This window comes from Amblyomma mixtum, unplaced genomic scaffold (genome assembly GCF_055824585.1).
Source record: "Amblyomma mixtum isolate Tamu unplaced genomic scaffold, ASM5582458v1 scaffold_41, whole genome shotgun sequence".
Lineage (NCBI taxonomy): Eukaryota > Metazoa > Arthropoda > Arachnida > Ixodida > Ixodidae > Amblyomma > Amblyomma mixtum.
The window spans coordinates 57,687-77,050 of record NW_028317738.1 but is presented as its reverse complement, the minus strand read 5'-3'; the positions used below and the strand labels follow the sequence as shown (position 1 = coordinate 77,050).

The 19,364-nt window shown below is 47.0% G+C and overlaps 1 pseudogene; it reads right to left on the bottom strand.

The window, feature by feature from the left end:
- LOC149324397 (uncharacterized) overlaps window positions 1-12,809 on the bottom strand; it is a 47,042-nt pseudogene extending 34,233 nt beyond the window's left edge.
- Between the last annotated feature and the right edge of the window lie 6,555 nt (window positions 12,810-19,364).

Below are 19,364 nucleotides of genomic sequence, written 5' to 3'. Positions count from 1 at the left end.
GGCAAGGCATCATGCAAGTTACTGCTAAGAAATGGAAGAATTACATGCAGCATGTTATTAGTGAGGAAGATGGGATGAGGAAACTGGGCCATGTCATCGACGGTGTTGTTGACCAACGACCGCCTATTGTTGCCAACCTGGAGGACGACACAACCAGCAGAGCTGAATGGAGTTGTGATGAGGACAATGAGATGAGCCCCATAACGTGCTAACGTACGCGCGAAAGTCGGAGTTCTGTCGCAGCGTCTCTCATGAGATATGGCAGACGCCGTAGCGGATGGCTCCGGATTAATTTTGACCGCTTGTGCTTTTACTTTCACGCAGCGCATGGGGTTGTTTTGCGTTTCGCCAACATCGACATTCGGCTGCCCCGGCCTGCAATCTCCAGGTGGTCGAAATTATTGCGGGGACCTGCACTACGGCACTTCTTTCTCTCTTTCTTCTTTCATTCCTACCTTCCTCCCTTCTCTTATGGCGCGGTTCAGGTGTCGGCCAAATATGTGAGACAGATACTGCGCAATTTCCTTTCCTCAAAAACAAATTTACCAATTTACCCGGGATTGGGTCTGCTTCACGCCCTTTTGTTCCTGTGGTGTCAAAATTTAGCGGCGATTTTCGGCACCAGATATCAGGTATCAAGCAAACTGAGCGCTGCCTTATTGATTGGTTGGGGTGTAATAGGTATTTAATCCCTTTATAACTTGACCTAAGAAATCCGAGGCATACTGTTCGAGTATTATGGACAGCGAAAAAAAAAACTGGTCAATGGCCAACCATGATGTACCGCAAAATACAAACAAGTGCGCTGACTGTAGTTATTTCTTACGTTGCGAAGTATATAAAGATAGATGGTTGCTAATCGCAGGGATCTTGGGGTATCTGCTGTCTCAGCCAGCGTCTTTGCTTCGGAGGAGGCGCGTCTCTTCTTTCACTCTTTCCTCTTATATTTGAACTCTCCTCCATCTGCACGTGGCAGCGGTGGTGGCTCGGCTCGAGCCAGTCGGCAGGCCCGTGCCCATTCCTTTGCATCCTTCTCTCAGTCGCAACAACGAATCGTAGGACCACATGTTGCAACAGTGCCTGAAAGTGCGCCCGCGCGCAGAGAACCATCGAGATGCGTTTTGTATTTTTTGCACAGCGTTGCTCCTACCTTTTTTTTCTTTATTTCCTGGCTTTCTCTCGTCCGTTGCTCCTACCCCTGTCCTTTCTTTCCATCGCTCTTATTTTTCCTTCTCCCTGTCTTTTTTTTTTGTTTTCCGCTAGCCGCGGCTCAGGGGCTTCAAGCTTATAACTGACAGCAGCTTTGCTTTCCGTTTTGTTTTCTTTTTCAATGAATCATGAAGCCACAAAAACAAACGAAAAGGTAAGTAAGCAAAATAAACGCCAGTAGAACGGAGCGGCCAGAACCGAGCAGCTAACGAGGGGGGTCCTGGGGGAAGGATGTCTGTACATACAGATAAACGCAGGGGAAAGGGAAAAGCCAGGGGACCCCCTCCGAGGGGCGGGGTGGGGGGTGGGGAAATAGAACCGAAAAAAGAGGAAGAGGAGGTATGTGGCTTTGTTGCTTACCGCGCCGAAGGAAAGACGCCGTTGCCCTCGAAACACGGAACACGGGTTGTAAAGGGAGGGGGTTTCAACAGCTTTAGAGGGTGTTGTCTGCCTAACTGCGGCATACCCCCTTCAGTCCGCCCACTGGTCACGTGTTGCCTGTGGGGCGCCTTTCTCCTGGTCTTTCAATGTCAAGGCTGTCACGTGACACTTCTGGGTTTTTTTCCTTCCCGTAGCAACCATAGTGACCATAGTTCTTGCGCGGCGGCAGCATGGTGCGTACATGAGAGCGATCCTCCGCCATCCATTTGCAGCTGCGTAGCCTACACCAAGAGCAGTGAGTTCATTTCTTTTCTGGTCAAACCAATCGCTTGTCTTGAAGTTGCTACTTGGTGTGGAGCTGCTCCGTTTACGCGAAGTACTCAGTTTGTCTAAAATGGCTTAAAGCATGGAGTGCTGCAAACTGTCGCAATCGCCGTCTTCCGGCGTCTCCTGTCCACGTGCTCGTCCGTCGCGGCCTGTCCTCGTATTTTACTGCGAGCTGTAAAAGACGGTAATCCTCTTCCGAAAAAGAACCGGCCACTATCTTCGATCGAAGATTCATGTCCGCGCGAAAGAGCGTCGATACGCCTGTTTAAATCTGTTTCCGCAGCATTGGGGGACCATTTTAGCGAACTGTGAAATACGAGCTTCTCAGAGTTGATCGGAGTGTTTAATTTAGAAATGATGGAGCTAATGGCACGCCGGTGCCCACGACGTTGTTTATCCGTGAGCTCCGCGCGCGCTCCAAAAAGCTAGTAAGCTTATTCACTCGCAGAATTCTTTTTTACGCGCGCCGACGACACAGTAAGACAAGGGAGACAGGACGGAGCGCAACTTTCAACTGTTTTATTCAGGAAAAGTACATGATATTTATAGCAAAAAATGGATCATCACAGATGCCACGTGCGAGCCAGAAAAACCCGAAAAAAAGCACAACGGAAGGGCACAGGTGCCTCAACTCTCATCTAATTTATCTAGAAAGGTAAAAAGTAGATGAGAGGTGAGTAACCTGTACTCTTTCTTTGTGCTTTTTTCGGGTTTTTTGGCTTGCACATGGCGTCGGTGATTATCCATTTCTTGGTATAAATATTATGTACTTTTCCTGAATGAAGCAGTTGGAAGTTTGCGATCCGTCCTGTCTCCCTTGTCTTATTGGATCGTCTGTGTGTGCAACAAAGAATTCTGAGAATGAACCAACTATCCCCACAACGCATTTTACTGGGATATCCACTCTCGGTTACCGAACGGAGGGCAAGCAAACAAAGAAGCATCGACAACGGAACGATACGAACACGCAGACGAGACCACGCTCACAGATAAGGCTGCGGTCCCCCTTTTATGCCCGGAAGGAGCATCTGTTGGTCGAGCGGTCCGCTGTGGAACTGCAACTGTCCGCTCCCCTCCTGAGCTGAACCCTATCTGAGCGCGCGTCGGGATCCCTTTTCGGAGACAACGCGCTTGTAACGCGACCCTGCGCGGTCTTGGTTCCCTGCTATCGGCTAACCGCTGTGCCTGCCGCGCAGCTTTTGCAGTGTTTGTTTTAAGGCTGCCAGGCGTCGGGGAGAGGGCAGCGCGGAGGGTCCATCAGCGGAACTCGGCGCGGTGCCTTGTGCGTCACCCCCTCTGTATGGCTCTGTCACTGCGCTCCGCTTCAGTGGTGCGCTCGCTTAGTAAATCTGTTTGCGTTTTCATGTTGAAAGGGGCACCGCGATGATTTCGTCAGTACCGTTCACGGTGTAAGAATATTTTAGGTGAGACGACGCCGCCGCTCTCCGCTTCGCGACAAACCTCTGCTTCTGAGCTCTCCAACAGATGGCGCTACCAACTCAGACCCGGTAGCGTGTTCGCCAAATGCAGCCGGTACAGCCAGCGATGACAGCGCCGCCCACCGGCAGGTAGCAGCCACATTAAGGCTGGTTATAAATATTCATTCAGAACGACGGCTTGACATCGCCGCTATGGTGCAGTCGATTGGAGGCACGTGTTGCGTATGGAAGGTCGGCCGTTCGACTCCGCTCTCTGTACTGTAATTTTATTGTTTTTTTAATTTCATTTTTTTCCCATTTTTTCCCTTTTAGGTCGCAAATCGTCATGCTTAGTGGCATATAACGCCATTTAAGAGGATTTATTATCCCTTTTAGGTAAGCCTTTGTGACAATCTTCAGTCACCGTGATCAATTCACCGTGGTTTCAAGCCTTGTGGCTGTACAGGCTGCAGTTGGCGAATACGCGACCCGGTAGTGCCCGGTCGCTGTGCGGGCGAAGTCACGTTGTAAGAATAGGTGCGACAAGTAAACAAGAAACCAACTTGGTCTCGCAACGTCATCGTTGCGAAGCCAAAGCAAATCGTCCAGTAAAATAAATAGCATCACTTAACAGCTTCATGTTAGCCCTTGGCGTTCGGTTTTATGTGCAGCGAAGGCGAAACAGCGAGTTGGGGGGCTAGGCCCCGTTCGTCCGGCCGATGTCGGAGCATGCGTTAGGTAGTTTCTCTGATACTGGCTATCGCATGAATAAACATCTGCAGTGTTTTCGCTTACCCCAGTCACCTAGTTTAAAAGCGTACGTTGTTGGGCTAGTCGGTCAATCATGGTGAATACAAGGGGGGTACTGCGCACAAAAAGACAAAAAGAGTTGGCGGAGGCGTTCTGTATCAAACAGAAGGATAAAGATTGCGTAAGTGACCCGTCTATCAAACTGTATCAGAATGAAGACAGGTTTTTGGTTTCCACATGTGTGTGATGTGACAGTTTTGAAACTATAAAAGGAGTGTCGTGTTTTCAAATAAAGTTAGTCGCGAGTCTGCACTTGTTGTGTTATCTTCTTGTCCTTGTCTTTTTGTGCGCAGTACCCCCCTTGTATTCACCCCAGTCACCCGTCGTAGGCGGTCAAGCGAGGCTACTGTTATACACCGAGTTTATATTCTACCGCTCACGAGTGGCCCGTCATGGCGATAACGTAGCAAGTTGGCGATAAGCGTGAAAGTAAAGGGAATTCACAGGAAACAGTTGCAACATTTCAGCCCAGAAAACGGCTAATAAACTGTGATAACCCTTGTAACCTTATTCTGCTGTGTCGGCTGTGTTGGCGTGATATTGGCAACTACAGATTCGATACTGTCTTTACGCTTTAGTATTCCTACGTTAAGATACATACAGTTTATAGTGTTGTTCATGCGAAGAATGCTTACATTTGTGTCGATGGCAAAAAGACGTTAACATCATAAATTTCATTTATTTGCAAAAGAGAAACACTACATTGGTAAGAGTGAAGCCAACAGCCACAGAAACCAAAGGACACAGGGGATTTTATTTTCTTTTGTTTTAATAAATTTATTCATTTTGTGGTGTTGATCAATTTAGAATGCTGTGTTGTAATATTCTAAATTGATCAACACCACAAAATGAATAAATTTATTAAAAAAAAGAAAATAAAATTTGGTTTCTGTGGCTGTTGGCTTCACTCATATTTATAACGAGCCCCTCATCCCCCTTCCCTTGTTTGCTTAACTACATTGGTAAGTGTGACAGTGTACATCACACCACACACACACAAAACAAAGGTATAGTCACATATGCGGTACAAATAAGCACAATATTACACATTGCGCTCGTCCCGTATAAAAGAAATCATACAAGTTTCGACAATTTACGCAAGTCATGGCTTTTCTTTACATTCTTGTTCTTTAGCTGTCGGCAATACTGGCGCATTCGCAGGCACACATAATAGTGTAACAGCTTAGCAAGCATTTCCTCTTTATGAGCGACGCATGGAAATGTGAAGTTGAAGTTTTCTAGCACAGCGTCAGTCGTGCGATCATATATACATCACTTTTGCCGGCATGTTTTGCGAAGTGCTCCTCAGCCTTTTGAAAAAGATGAAACAGGTGCACATTCGGATGCATGAGCCTTCCTTTTGTTTTACAGTTTACCAAGTCGGCTTCAGGTAGCTTTGAAATGCCCTTCTGGACCTCGTCGTGGAATACGACCGTGACCTCGTCGTGGAACACGAGGTCACGGAACCCTTCCGCGTCGATGCGATGCACAGCCCAGGACGGTGTCGGAAGACAGAGAGTTGATGCTGTGTTGAACATTTCTTCGAACGGCGATGAAGTCCAGAGGTCACTTGCCCCGACAACATCGCTGCTCTCGTTGACTTCGCCGTCTGCGCTTTGAGCAGATGGTGCTGCTGGCAGGGTTTGAAGTCTGGTACCTCCACTGCTGGTCCTGCGCGTACACGCGGAGGAAGCTGCACGACAAGCCTGCCGTCTTGACTGCTTGCGAGGACTTCTCACCTTCTTTGACAAATTGCTCGGCGCTCCTTCGAAAATAGTTGGCAGAGCAATCTTGGCGAGTCCCGCTCTCCTGTTGCCAGACATCAGAACGCGGCCATCAATAGCTGCGGACCACGTTTTCAGTATGAAGTGGGGAGCGAAATGTTTTTCACAGACACGGTCCGTGCGCTGCAGTACCCGGTCTTTGCAAGGGATCGCCCGTAGCCGCCGCGGTGGCTCAGTTGTTATGGTGCTCGGCTGCTGATCCGGAAGACGCGGGTTCGATCCCGGCTGCGGCGGTTGAATTTCTTTGGAGGAGAAATTCTAGAGGCCCGTGTACTGTGTGATGTCAGTGCACATTAAAGAACCCCAGGTGGTCGAAATTTCCGGAGCCCTCCACTACGGCGTCTCTCATAGCCTTAGTCGCTTTGGGACATTAAACCCCATAAACCAAACCAAACCGTCTTCATGCGTCGAGCCTGGCTTGGTCGTGCGGCGGCGTAAAAAGCGATAATTTCTCTTTACAGAACTTATAGCATGTGTTGCAGTAAGGTACAAAGCACTTCCCCATCGCGCAGCATACCAGTACACTAAACAACCAAACAGATCGACGCGTAAACACACGTGCGCGCGATCACAAGAGCAGGCGCAGAGGCGGGCGCTAGGGCGCTAGAGTTACTGTATATGCTACCAAAGGTAGCAGAGTTGCGCGTCTGTTTTCTCTCGCCGCTCCGAACGCCATTCGCCGAGAGGCGATCACATGATTTTCGTGACGTCGTGTGGTCTACACTCCGCGGAGAAGCTGACTTCGCAGGCGAAGCGCCGAGCGAGCTGTCAGCTCGACGGCTCATGTGTGCCCGCGCTGTCGGCTACATTAATTTGTTTTCCGTGCACACCTGTGGCGTCAGGTTTTGTGTTCTGAAGTGGCAGTGACGGACGCACTCGTCAGCTATGACTGGGTGCAGTACGTGCGCCAAACTGCAGCAATCGCACGGGAAACGGCAAAGCGTTTTACGCAGTGCCATGTGGAAGGTCGGCGGCCGAAGTGCGTCGGCGCCTCAAGTGGCTCTTGAGAATGAACCTCTCCTGTTTGCGGCATTGAAAGGCTTACAGTACTGATAAATAAATAAAAATTTCTAACATGTTCCAAGATCTACCAGTGCCATCACAACCAACATTTGCCTGTTTCGACAGCGAAATAAGAATTGTATTGGTAAAAACATTTTTCATGTGTCGACATTTGTTTACCTTGAACAAATCACTAGTTTTTTTTTTTTCTAACTTACACACATTATCAAATAAGGAACAGGCAACGAAAATTTTGTTTGTCTATATCTTTCACTTAGTGTCCTTTTATTGGTACTAGTTTGAGCCTATACCTGTCCCTCGAAGCAGTATTTGTAGCATATCACTGCATTAAAATTGTACAGAATTTACAGTCTGCATCCGCAACTCTTTGGCCCTTCACTAGGGCAGGCTATGCTTACTCTACTGCTGCTTCGAGCGTGCTGTAGTGATGGTTCGAAGTGAAATATAAGGGACAATGAATGTTCAAGAAGCAAATTCCATGCAAAGTTTTGCTACATTTCGATGCCAGTCTCACTTGCATAAACATTTAATTTGCCTATGCAGCCGCTGCGGTGGCTTAGTGGTTATAGCTCTCGGCTGCTGACCCGAATGACGCGGGTTCGATCCCAGCCGCGGCTGTCGAATTTCGATGGAGCCAAAATTCTAGAGGCCATGTACTGTTCCCTGTCATAGCCTGAGTCGCTTTGGGCAGTTAAACCCCCCTAAACCATTTGTCTGCCTATGCTATAAAGTATTGTTCTTAGTAAAAATGCCCTTAAAAACCATCTGACAAGGATTAAGTGAGAGATGTGACGATAGGATAGGCAAAAATGGCATGTAAACAAGTGTCGCAAATCTTGATGCCGCGAATAATTTTAGCTAGAAGACAGCAAATCAGCCTATAACCTCGCCTTTAAAAAAATCCAGGAATCGCGAATTGTTTTGATACTGCGAACTAAGCCGAATCTACGAAGAAGGAGTACAAAAGTGCAAAGCGGAACAATAAATTTGTTTTTCCGAGCAATAAGGATGAAGCAGGCAGGAAAACCTACCACAGTAATCAACAACTATTGCAATTTAATAACTAAGGTGAAACGATAGTGCTTTTCGATAAAAAATGAGGAAAGTTAAATAAGATCTACGTGTAAGAGGACTTTCGAGGTCCTTTAAAGATCCGAACTATCACTGCATTTAGCAACGGCGTACATTTTGTGAAATGTGTTGGGCAAGCAATTGAGTGTTAATTTTTTCGTTATGTCAGACTCGCCTCGTTCAATGCATTCCCGTTGCTTTAGTCTGCTTTCCTACAACAAGTTTCACAATTATTTTGATGTGGTTCTAGAGAGATGCGTTTCGTATTTTCCGCGCATAACTCGTACAGAACCACGCGGCGGTGCTAGTTGTGAAAAAAAGTAATTCATCGTTATACTCTTTTCGTTTTTAAGACGTGCACGCAGGAAGACAGGATGGGACAGACGCTGTCTCATCTGGAACGGAACTGCTTGTTCTTCTGAAATTTTTGTACCAGAAAGAAAAAAAAACTCCCAGGCCGTTTCCAGTCTTTTTTCGTCAGTTTGTCATGATTACGATTTGCTGTTAACCTTTGGCGATTTTTTTTTTTCGTGCTGTATGCACATCCTCGGCAAATCACAGATTAGTTTTCAGCGTTACGTTTAGAAGCTTGCCATCAAGTCAATCTATTTAAAGGAGAAAGAAAATGCCCAAGCGCCCTACACAGCGAGCTACGCCCCTGTACGTACGAGAAGTGGCTTTTCCGCACAGCTTGGAACATGATGGCGGACCTTCGCGCAACTCTGCTCCCTGCGGGAGCATATACAGGAACTCTATAGGGCGCTAGTTTCGCGCGCCACCTCTCGAGCGCTCTTCTCACTAGAACTCAACTCTCCTCTCCCCGGGAAGCGTCGCCTCCGCGCCGTTCGCTCACCTAAAATATTCTTACACCGTGGTACCGATTAATATCTTTAAATAGATTCATAACGCGTTCCAGACACCAGGGCAAAAAGAATTATTAAAATCGGAGCATGCAAACGAAGTTATTCCACTTTGCAAATGAAAAGATCAGACCAAAACACGTTTCACTTGCCCAGTACCGATATTGGGCGCTACCAATCAGAATCGCGCCTAGCGCACATGCAGGGGAAGCGTGCATACCGTGCATGCAATTGTTGCTTTGTCGGGGCTGTAGACAGCCGCGCATTCTGACGGTGTGGTGGTGGTGGTTTATTTAAAAATAAAAAAGTGAAGCAAAGGAGTGTTGCCGGCCGCGGAAATTGCTATCTAATATCTTAAGCATACGAGCTGCAGCCGGCGGAAATGAAAGGGAAAGGGAGAGAATAGTGAAGAGAAGTATAGAGGGCAGCGACAGCAAGAAAGCACAGGGGAGAGCTTTGTACACTATTTACAAAATGACGGCGTCTGCCCCCAGTGTACGCGTCGCCGTAGTCAGGGCAGGGGTGGCTAACAACAAAGGAAGCTCCTCGATGTTTCTTTTTTAGTCGGACTGGAAGGCTGTTGGCTGTATCCCCCCAAAATTTTGAGTGAGGTGTGTCGACTGGCTTTTTTTTTTTTCGCTGCCGTCTTGGTGTTGTTTGAGCCACCGTTTTTTGAAGAGCGCTGGCCCCCACGAAGATTTGAAGCTGGTTGGAAAGTGTCGCCCCTAGCTTTATTCTTATCTTTTGCTTGCTTTCCCTGCTTATTTTCAGTTTTTGTGGCATGCGAAAAGCATTCAGTACTCAGAGATATAATCTATTGGACCCGTTTCGCGACTATAAAGCAACAATATGCAATCTGGACGCCCAACCAATGAGAAAGGCAGCGCTCAATCTGGATGCCACCTCATTTCCGCTGCCGCAAATGGCCGCCGCGTTGCGACACCATCGGCTCCGATACAAGCATTTCTGGCGAAGATTAGAATATCAAATTTTACGATTTCGGCGATCTAAATGCGCGTTCAGGGCTGACAATGTCCCTTACCCTGCATACATAAAATAAAGACCTCATGATTTATCTACGTCGCAAGACACCTTTAAAGGGACCATAAAAAGCTAACTTCAAAATTTTCTTTTCGAGCAAAGCAGCACTAATGAAGGGATAAACACGAGTGTGTTTTGCGGTGTGGATGAATGTGGCGGCTGGCATTGTAGAAATTAGTAGAGTAAATAAATAATGAAGTAATGCAAATATAGTGCGAGCATTTAAATACTTTACAACGATATGGGTTACAGTGGCTAGGCAGAGTTAAAACGGCGACCGGCCACGGACTATCTGAAGGGATATAAAAGCTGGATTGATACCAGCAGTTATATGTTTAATGAGTACAAATTAACTGATGCATGTCAAAACGTCCGTAATCATTGTGTAGGAATAATCAAATTGCACGGCTAAAATTGAGAATGGCACAGGACACATTCGAACATAGAGAAAATAACCGAATTTATAGCATTTGGCCTAAGCAAGGACAGGAAGGAACCATTAAAGAGAGTTTAGACATACACCAAGCAAACAGCTATATTTGCAAGTAGGACAAGATACAAATATTTAATGATGGAAAACAATCACCCTCAAACCGAGGGGTGCCCAGCAAGTCATTTAACCCCGCATATATCCCAGCGTAGTTAGAGAGCTCAGCTTGTCTGCAAAATGACTCTTCCGGACTTGAACACGTCAGCAGTTTCACTCCGATTCAAACTGGAAGTGACGTGACGGCAAGTGCAGTAAAGAGGACGTCAGGGGGAAAGATGAAGGTCTCACGCTTTTTTCGTGACTAATTCTTTACATAAGAAAAAACACCCCCTAAATTACTCTAAGAATAAATGATTGCTATATAAAGTAATCATACACCTTCCCGGATACCAGGCAGTTTGTACGCATCGAACTGAAGGTGAGCATCGTTCAGAACAACTTGTCGAAGGATCTTCAGGGGAAATATTCCTTAATGGGCTAGCCGTGATTGTTAAAGATCTTTAATATTGTAAGTAATGAATTTCAGTGGTTTCCAGTGTTACTCGTGATGATTTCACGGCGTCAAAGGTCCGTGTCAGGGATCTTTAAGCCTCTGCCCATCCCAAGAAGGCACTGGTGCCGATTGCTGGTACCCGTCGCACTAATTACTTAAGTAGGAGGGGAGGCGGTTTGCAGACAGGCTTTCGTGGAATCGCCGAAAGCGACGGGTGTCATCCTTTCATCGAGGAATGCGCGTTGATGGCGTAAGGGTGTCTGCGGACACTGCAGCACCCACTGCACCAGGCGAAGAACTGTCTTTTGTGCACGCTTGTGGTAGGGCTTCCTACGACTCGATGCTTTGCGTTCGTGGAATCGCCGGCGAAGGTGCGCGTCATCCTTTCATAATGGAGTGTCTGTGGAGGCCAGCAGCAGGCCAAGGCTGCCTCGACTGAAAGCACTTCCCCCAACAGAAGGGATGCCGAGTACACTATTAAGGCGAAAGCCTTTAATGCCTCATCGTTGTCGACCGAAGGTTGTCAGCAGAGGTGTCACGCTTTTCGGTTGGTCGAATGGTTATGACGTCAGAGTGAGCGGATTCGAAGTAATGAGGTCACCCACGGATGCCTGACGCCCCCTTTTGGAGCAGACGACAATTAACAAAATAGTTGGCGCCCGCTCCGACAGGAGCGTAAGGCGTCCGTGGGTGGCCACACTACACACCTCATTACTGCGAGCAGAGCCATGGATAGAACCGAACTCATTGAAGCAGGGAGAGAGTCGTGCTAAAGAAGCAGTGAAAGTGTGTAGTTGTAGTGTGTAGTCAAATAATGCACTAGTACAGTATAAACAGTCTCGCAGTCAATGCTAAACAGTACGCCAAGAAGGCTTTCACCTTGCAGCGCTTTAGAGAGCCAAAGTGCCCCTGGATTTTTGAAGTTGCAGGAGGGAATGCAGTGTGTGTATTCAATTCCGTCCTGCAGATAAGGTTTATGGTTATTTTAGAATTTCTGTTTTTGGAGAGTATTTATTTATTTATTCCTATACCCTAAAGGCCCTTTTCGGGCATTACATACGGGAGGTGTACAGTTAGAAATAAACAATAATCCACACAATTGTACAGGTGACACAAATCCAAAACCACAGGCAAAATCGGGGAAAAAAAGTACAGAAAAGTCAAAACTGATAGGACGCAGGAATAGAGGCCCCCTAATCTGAATTTATTTGTAAAAAACTTTAGTTTTTGCACAAAGGCGTCGTGATTTGAGGTGAAGACTATGTCATCTGGTAACAATTTCCAATGATGAACGGCAAGAAGCAATGGTGAATGACTAAAGAGGTGGGTGCGTGCAAACACGGGTTCCACTTTGAGAGCATGATCTAAGCGCGGAAAGATACGGTGGGCGGGTCTAGTATAGTATGAGGCGAAAAAAGATGGACTGTGATACAGTCTGTGAAAGTGCGATAATAGTGCTAGTATTCTATTTTCAAGTGATAATAGCTTTAGCGACGCTTTGATTGCCGTTATGCTGGAATGACGTGAATAGTCCTTAGTTATAGATCTCGCTGCTTTATTTTGTATTGACTCCAGTTTTTTAATTTAGTACAATTGATGTGGGTTCCAGATTAAGGATGCGTATTCCATTTTTGAGCGGACGAGTGCAGTGTAAGCTAAAAGTTTGGTTTCAGGATCAGCTTGGTGCAAGTTACGTCTGATTAAACCAAGTGCTTTAGATGATTTACTGACAATTGCATCGATATGGTTATTCCATGTTAGATCAGACGAAAGACGAACACCAAGGTATTTGACTGTGGAGACATTCTCAATGGGAATACTATTCATGGAATAACAGTGATTTTAAAGCTGATTATTGCTGGAGAATATTATAGTCTTTGTTTTAGAGACGCTAATTTGCATTTGCCACTGTTCACACCAAGTGTTGATTCTGTCGAGGTCTTTCTGCAAAGAGTCGGTGTCGTCAGGGTTGATAATCTGTCTATATATAACGCAGTCATCAGCAAATAATCAAGTAATAGAGGTAATAAATTCACTTATATCATTAATGTAGATCAAGAACAAAATTAGTCCAAGCACCGAGCCTTGCGGCACGCCAGATTTTACCACGGTTGGGGAAGAACAACACCCATTTACACAAGCATATTGATAACGATTAGTAAGAAAGTTAGTAATCCTGGTAATAATATGCTTGTTAATGTTGAGAAAATTTAGCTTCAGTAATAAACGATAATGGGGTACCTTATCAAACGCTTTCGCGAACTCAATAAATATAGCGTCAATCCTTAATTTAGCGTGCACGGCATGATGAAGGTCGGTTATTAATTCAAACAACTGCGTCTCACACGAACGACCATGTAGGAAACCATGCTGATTTGGGGAAAAGAAGTTGTGCTCGGTTAGGTACTTGATTATGGCAGATGATATGATATGCTCCAGCAGTTTGCAAGGAATACTGGTTAACGAGATCGGTCTGTAATTTTTTAGCATGGATTGGTCGCCTGATTTAAATATAGGAGCAACACGAGCAAGTTTCCACGAGTCAGGTACGCATCTGGTGTCAAGAGATTGCTGCAACAAGGCAGCAAAAATGTGAGACACAATAGGTTTTGTTAATTTTAGCAGTTTCGGGCATATACCGTCTGGACCAGACGACGAGTTAGTTTCTAGACTTTCAATAGCTTTTTCTATCCATTCAGGAGTGATAAGATTATTCATGGAAGCACTAATAGAAGTGAAGTTAAGATCAGGGGGATTGGCATCTATTCTGTAAATACGGAACTAAAAAATGTATTAAATTCTGTTGCTGCCTCTGATGGTGAAATGTGTTCGTCATCCTTTACAATTGATAAATTTGTAGCTGAAGACTTGGGATTTATTACTTTCCAAAATTTATTGCTGTAATTTTTTAATAAAGCCTATATATCATGATTAAAAAATTTGTCTTTAGCTGCTTCAATTTCTTTCATGATGCTGCATGATTTCTGTAACGCTCCCAATCACCATTCGAGGTAGTCTGTTTTGCTCTAGAGTATAAACGCTTCTTTTTATTGATGCATCGCTTTACTTGTGAAGTGAACCATGTATTGCACGTTGATGAGGTGATGGTAATTTTTGGATATACGAGGTCTGTTAGAAAAGTATCCGACCTTTGGCCGTAGAAAAAAAACTTGCATAACTGGAGCGTTCCAAACATAGTCACCTTCAAAGTAGTCTACTTGGGACTCCACACACTTCTCCCAGCGGTGCTGCCATTTTGGGAAGTATTCCGAAAAGGCCCCTTTCTGAATGGAGTTTAGCTCAGCTGTCGTTGCAGCCATAATGTTCTTCCTTGTCTGAAATCGCGCTCCTTTCAATGGCCTTTTGATTTTGGGAACCAGCCAGAAATCGCAGGGGCCATATCAGGAGAGTAAAGAGTCTGTTGAACTACAGGAGTCTGGTTTTTCGCCAAAAAAGTCTGAATCAAGTGCGAAGCATGTGCAGGAGCATTGTCGTGATGGATGCGCCACTTTCTTGTTGACCTCAACTCCAGGTTCTTGCGCCGCACAGCATCACGTAGGCAACAAAGAACATCCCTATAGCACTCTTTGGTCATTGTTTGACCCTGTGGAGTGCGTACTCGTGGTCTGCCACACACAAGGTGTAAAAGAAAGCAGTCAGCATCACTTTCACATTGCTGCGCACTTGGCTGGCCATCTGAAGTCTTGGTGACGTGGAATGCTTCCACTGTGACGACTGGGATCTGGTTTCCGGGTCGTACCTGTACACCCAAGACTCGTCACCAGTTATTATGATGTTGATGAAGTCGGGGTCACTGTTTGCGGAATCCAGCATGTCCTGTGAGACTTCAACACGAAGCTGCTTTTGCTCCACCGTGAGCAGCTTCGGCACGAATTTCGCCGCAACTCTCTCCATGGCCAAATCTTCGATGATAATGGAATGTGCGGAAGAATTGCTCGTGTCCACTTCTTGCTCAATTTCTCGGATAGTCACGCGACGGTCCCGCATCACCACAGCGTTCAGTTCGGCAATGACGTGGTCATTTTGGCATGTTGATGGCCGATTGGAGCGTGGCTCGCTCTCCACCGATGTGCGGCCATCTTTAAATCAATTTTACCACTGCTTAATCTGTGTGCTAGCTGCTCATAGCATCGTCACCGAAAGCCGTCTGAATATTCCGAATGGTTTCCACTTGGCTGTCGCCCAGTTTATGGCAAAATTTGATGCAGTAGCGCTGCTCCTGTCACTCCGCCATTTTCCTTGGAATCAAAAACCGAGGAGAGCACTGCACACCGCCTCACTGAAATGCTGCGTCCCAGCGACTGACGCTATCGGCAGGCGGGAAAAAATTCGTGCATGCGCACGAAGGTTCAAGGTCACGTCGTGCAAGCGCGCTTGTTTCATATCCATCAGGTGTTGGAAAAAAAAAATAAATTCGGATACTTTTCTAACAGACCTCGTATATTTATCTTTCAGTTCAATTAGCTTTTCATGGACTGTTGTCCAATTTTCCGCGCTTCCACGAAAAAGAAATGTGTTTAAAAATTCTTCGGAAAATGACGATAGTTCGCTCGAGATTTCCTCGCGTATAATCGTATATGACCTTATTTTGCATTTCAGGCTTTTTAATTGGTAGGGCGTACTCGCAATGTCATACATTATGGTCGCTAATGCGCTCTAATACGTTGACATGCATATTTTCTGGCTCAGTTGTCAGCACCAGATCAAAAACAGCAGCTCCACGCGTTGGACAGAATATGGTTTGGGTCAGAATAAACAAGCCTTGTACCACCAGTGGGTGTGCACGTCCGCCAGTCTATTCCGGCATAGTTGAAACCACCACCCAGGATTATTTCTGCGTTCGGGTACTTGTTCGCAAGAAAACTAAGTGATTCGCCGAGGTGGTCAACAAACTGATTCCGTGCATCTGGCGGACGGTAACATGTACCGATGGCACAAGTACCAGCGGTCGATAAGTGCACCAAAAGCCACAGAATTTCCGAGTCAGAGCCGGTGTCTACAATGCGAGCTTGAAAACAGTTCTTGATTGCAATTAAAACGCCACCACCGCGAGAAGTAGGCCTGTCTTTTCTAAACAGCGTAAAACAGCTTGATAGTGAAAGTTCTTTGTTCGTAACATAAGACGACAACCAAGTTTCAGTGCCAAGAATAACATCGGCCGCACAACATTCAGTGAGAGCGCACAGCTTGTCTCGTTTATTTAACAGGCTTCGGAAATTAGACACGATGATGGACAGTGGCCTTTCAACTTTATCGTTTCTGCGTCATTCGGTGCTGGCCGTTTCACGCTTCTCAAGGGAAACTACCCGATTCTGCAAGCTATCATATGCATACAGCTTCTTTAAAAACGAACCTTGTCAAAAAGAAGCTTATATTTTTCAGTATCAGATTCCCGTTGCGCGCGCACAAAATTCCGGAGCTTTTTCCGTATGAATTGAATTCTTGGTGAAAAATCTTCTTCAATCCAGACGCGGGGCGTCTCTGTCTTTGAGTTTGTGAGCGTTCCTGAGGATGTTAAGGCGCGAATATAGTCCGACGTAACGCAAGCGAAGCGCGCGCACGCTGTGTTGCGTTGGTGAAAACAGCTCCGTCTATAGTTCGACGCACTGCAGCGGCCAACGCAACCGGCGCCTGCCAGCGTGCCCCGACGGGTCCGGCGCAGATTTGGCTCCTGCTCCAATTACGCGCCGGCGCCGCCGACCGCGTCGACCCACAATGCATTGCGCGGAGAAAAATGGCGGATGCCAGCGCGAGCGCCGTGAGTGGCGCGAGCTGCCCAAACATCGAAACCGAGCCAGATATCGTTGTGGAATGCTTTATTGAAGGCATAAAACAACACCCCTGTGTATACGACACAAAACGACTCGATTTCAGAGACAACGAGCGAAAAGAGAACGCTTGGGAACAAATAAGGCGAAGCACCGGTCTCTGCACGGGTGAGTTGTTCCCGACTGCTGTGCTCGGCTTCACTTGTAACCTTCTCAGCCGAAGCATTCCACTCGCCGCATGTATCATAATGTCTGACGGATTTTTTTTGTCCCTCGTTTTCAATGTAGTCGAAGAATGCCACAAGTTGTGGAAGAAGCTCCGGGAACGCTTCACCAGGGAGCTAAAAGATATCGAGCTCGCTACGAGCAGCGGCAGCGCCTACGTTGCGAGGCAGTCATGGCAGTTTGCCGAAGCAATGTCTTTCTACAAGTCCCCGCAGGGGGGCGTCTGCAGCATGCAGACGTTGGTGAGTGGCGACACCACGCGGTATCCCGAGCATCCGCAGGGACATCCCCGCAGGGGGATGATGGTAAGCATGCGTCACCACGGACCCGAGCATCCCCGCTTAGCCGTGCGTGGCATCGCCGTGTCCGGGGAAAAGGGGATCCGGGTGGTTGAGCCAATGCCGAGCGTTTGGACCCTTAAGGCCCCTCGGCGGAGGCAACACACCACTTTGGCCCCAGCTTCCTGTAGACGGCACCTCCGGCCTGACCCGACCGGGGGAAATCGGCAGTCGCCTTTTCCTGTCCTCCCCTCTATCTTTCACTTTCCTATTTCCTTTCTTACAACTTTCCTGTATCCTCCTCTCTTCTTCATTTCTTCCTCTTTTTCCTGGCGGCGAGGGTTAACCGTGTGTGACCAACTACCCTGAGTTGAGTCATATTAGGTTATAGTTAAGGTGTACAGCTGGCGTGGGCAGGACGTTCTTTCAAGTTCCTGTCGCGTCCCCTTGTTGGACTCCATGGTGGGTGGCTGGCATCATGACCGAAAAACATCAAATTTTATGGCTCCCCCCCTTTCCAAACCAGATCGCCCTCTCAAAAGAGGGCGGACCGATGTGACAGCTGAATACATCCAGAAATCTAAAGTGACTTTCACCAAATTCCATGTGCTCCACAGCGAAGCAACAGATAAAACTGCCCGAACGATATCTCCATTCTTGGTAGCGAAAAGCCTGACCGATGCCTTGGGCACAGGTTACAAGCTAAAAAAAAAATGCCTAGTGGCGACCTCCTTCTGGAGCTTAAAGACACCGGCCAACTTTCGAAGCTCTCCACCATATTGTCAATCGGGGAAACCCCAATCTCAATAACTCCACACCGTTCCTTAAACAGTGTCCGTGGTGTCATTTCCGAAGCAGACTTTGCCTGCCTCACTGAGGAAGAAATCCTTGAGGGTCTCAGTGACCAAAATGTTACAAACGTGCATCGTATTAAAATAAGGAAAGACGACAAGGAAATCCCGACGAAACATATTGTTCTGACATTCAACTCCAGCACACTTCCAGAGACCATCGAAGCAGGTTACATGAAAATAAATGTACGTCACTACATAGCGAATCCACGAAGGTGCTTTAACTGTCAAAAGTACGGACATGGGTCAAAGAGCTGCCGTGGCCACAAAACGTGTGCTAAATGCGCCTCAAAAGACCATGCTTCCGAGAACTGTGAAGGAGCAGCACTTCAGTGCGCAAACTGCGAAGGTGATCATCCAGCATATTCTAGATCATGTCCTTCCTGGAAGGCTGAGAAAGAAATAATAACAATGAAAACAAAACATAACTTTCAGGCAAGCAAGACAACTCTGCCACGCAGAGAACACCTTCACGTTCTCAACAAAAACAAACTTTGCTGACGTAGTGCGCAGGGGCGGTGCACCACGCAGCACTCCGGCATCTCCCAGGCCGCCGTCACGGAGCCTGTGGCAGGGCCATCCACGCCCCAGGCAGGGACAGCGAAGGCTGCCCTGCCATCTACAAAACAGGGAGTACCGGCCCACGAGTCGGCACCCCACAGGACTTCCCCCCGCCGGGGGAGGCCCGACACCAACACATCCGCGGCTTCGCGGTCCTCCAGCACCTCTGGTGAGGTGATGGTTACAACTCCCACTCCGGCCGCTTTGCAGCGGCGGACCGGCTCTCTCGAGCGAAGAAAAGTTGGAACCCCGGTAACGGGCCCAGAACAGTAAATTTCTTCCATTCCGTTCCCACCCAAAAAAGCAAACATGACATTTCTGGTTCAATGGAACTGTAGAGGAATGTTGAGGAACTACAGTGATATAACACATATTCTAGGGTCAGTGATGCCTCTAGCTCTATGTTCAAGGAGACCAATCTTGGTCCACAACATTCAAATATCTTAAAACATTATACAACTTTTAGGCGTGATCGCGAGCTTGCAAATAGACTCTCGGGAGGCGTCGCAATCATCATTCAAAGCGGCGTCCCAGCTCAAGAAATCAAACTGAAAACAAAACTTGAGGCGGTCGCGGTCAGCGTCATCAGCTACAAAACCATAACAATATGTTCCGTATATCTTCCCCCACACATCACATTAACATGCCAAGATCTAGAAGGCCTGATCGATGAACTGCCGGAGCCATTTCTGGTAGTTGGCGATTTTAACGCTCACTCTCTGTTTTGGGGAAGCGAACGCTGTGACTCTAGAG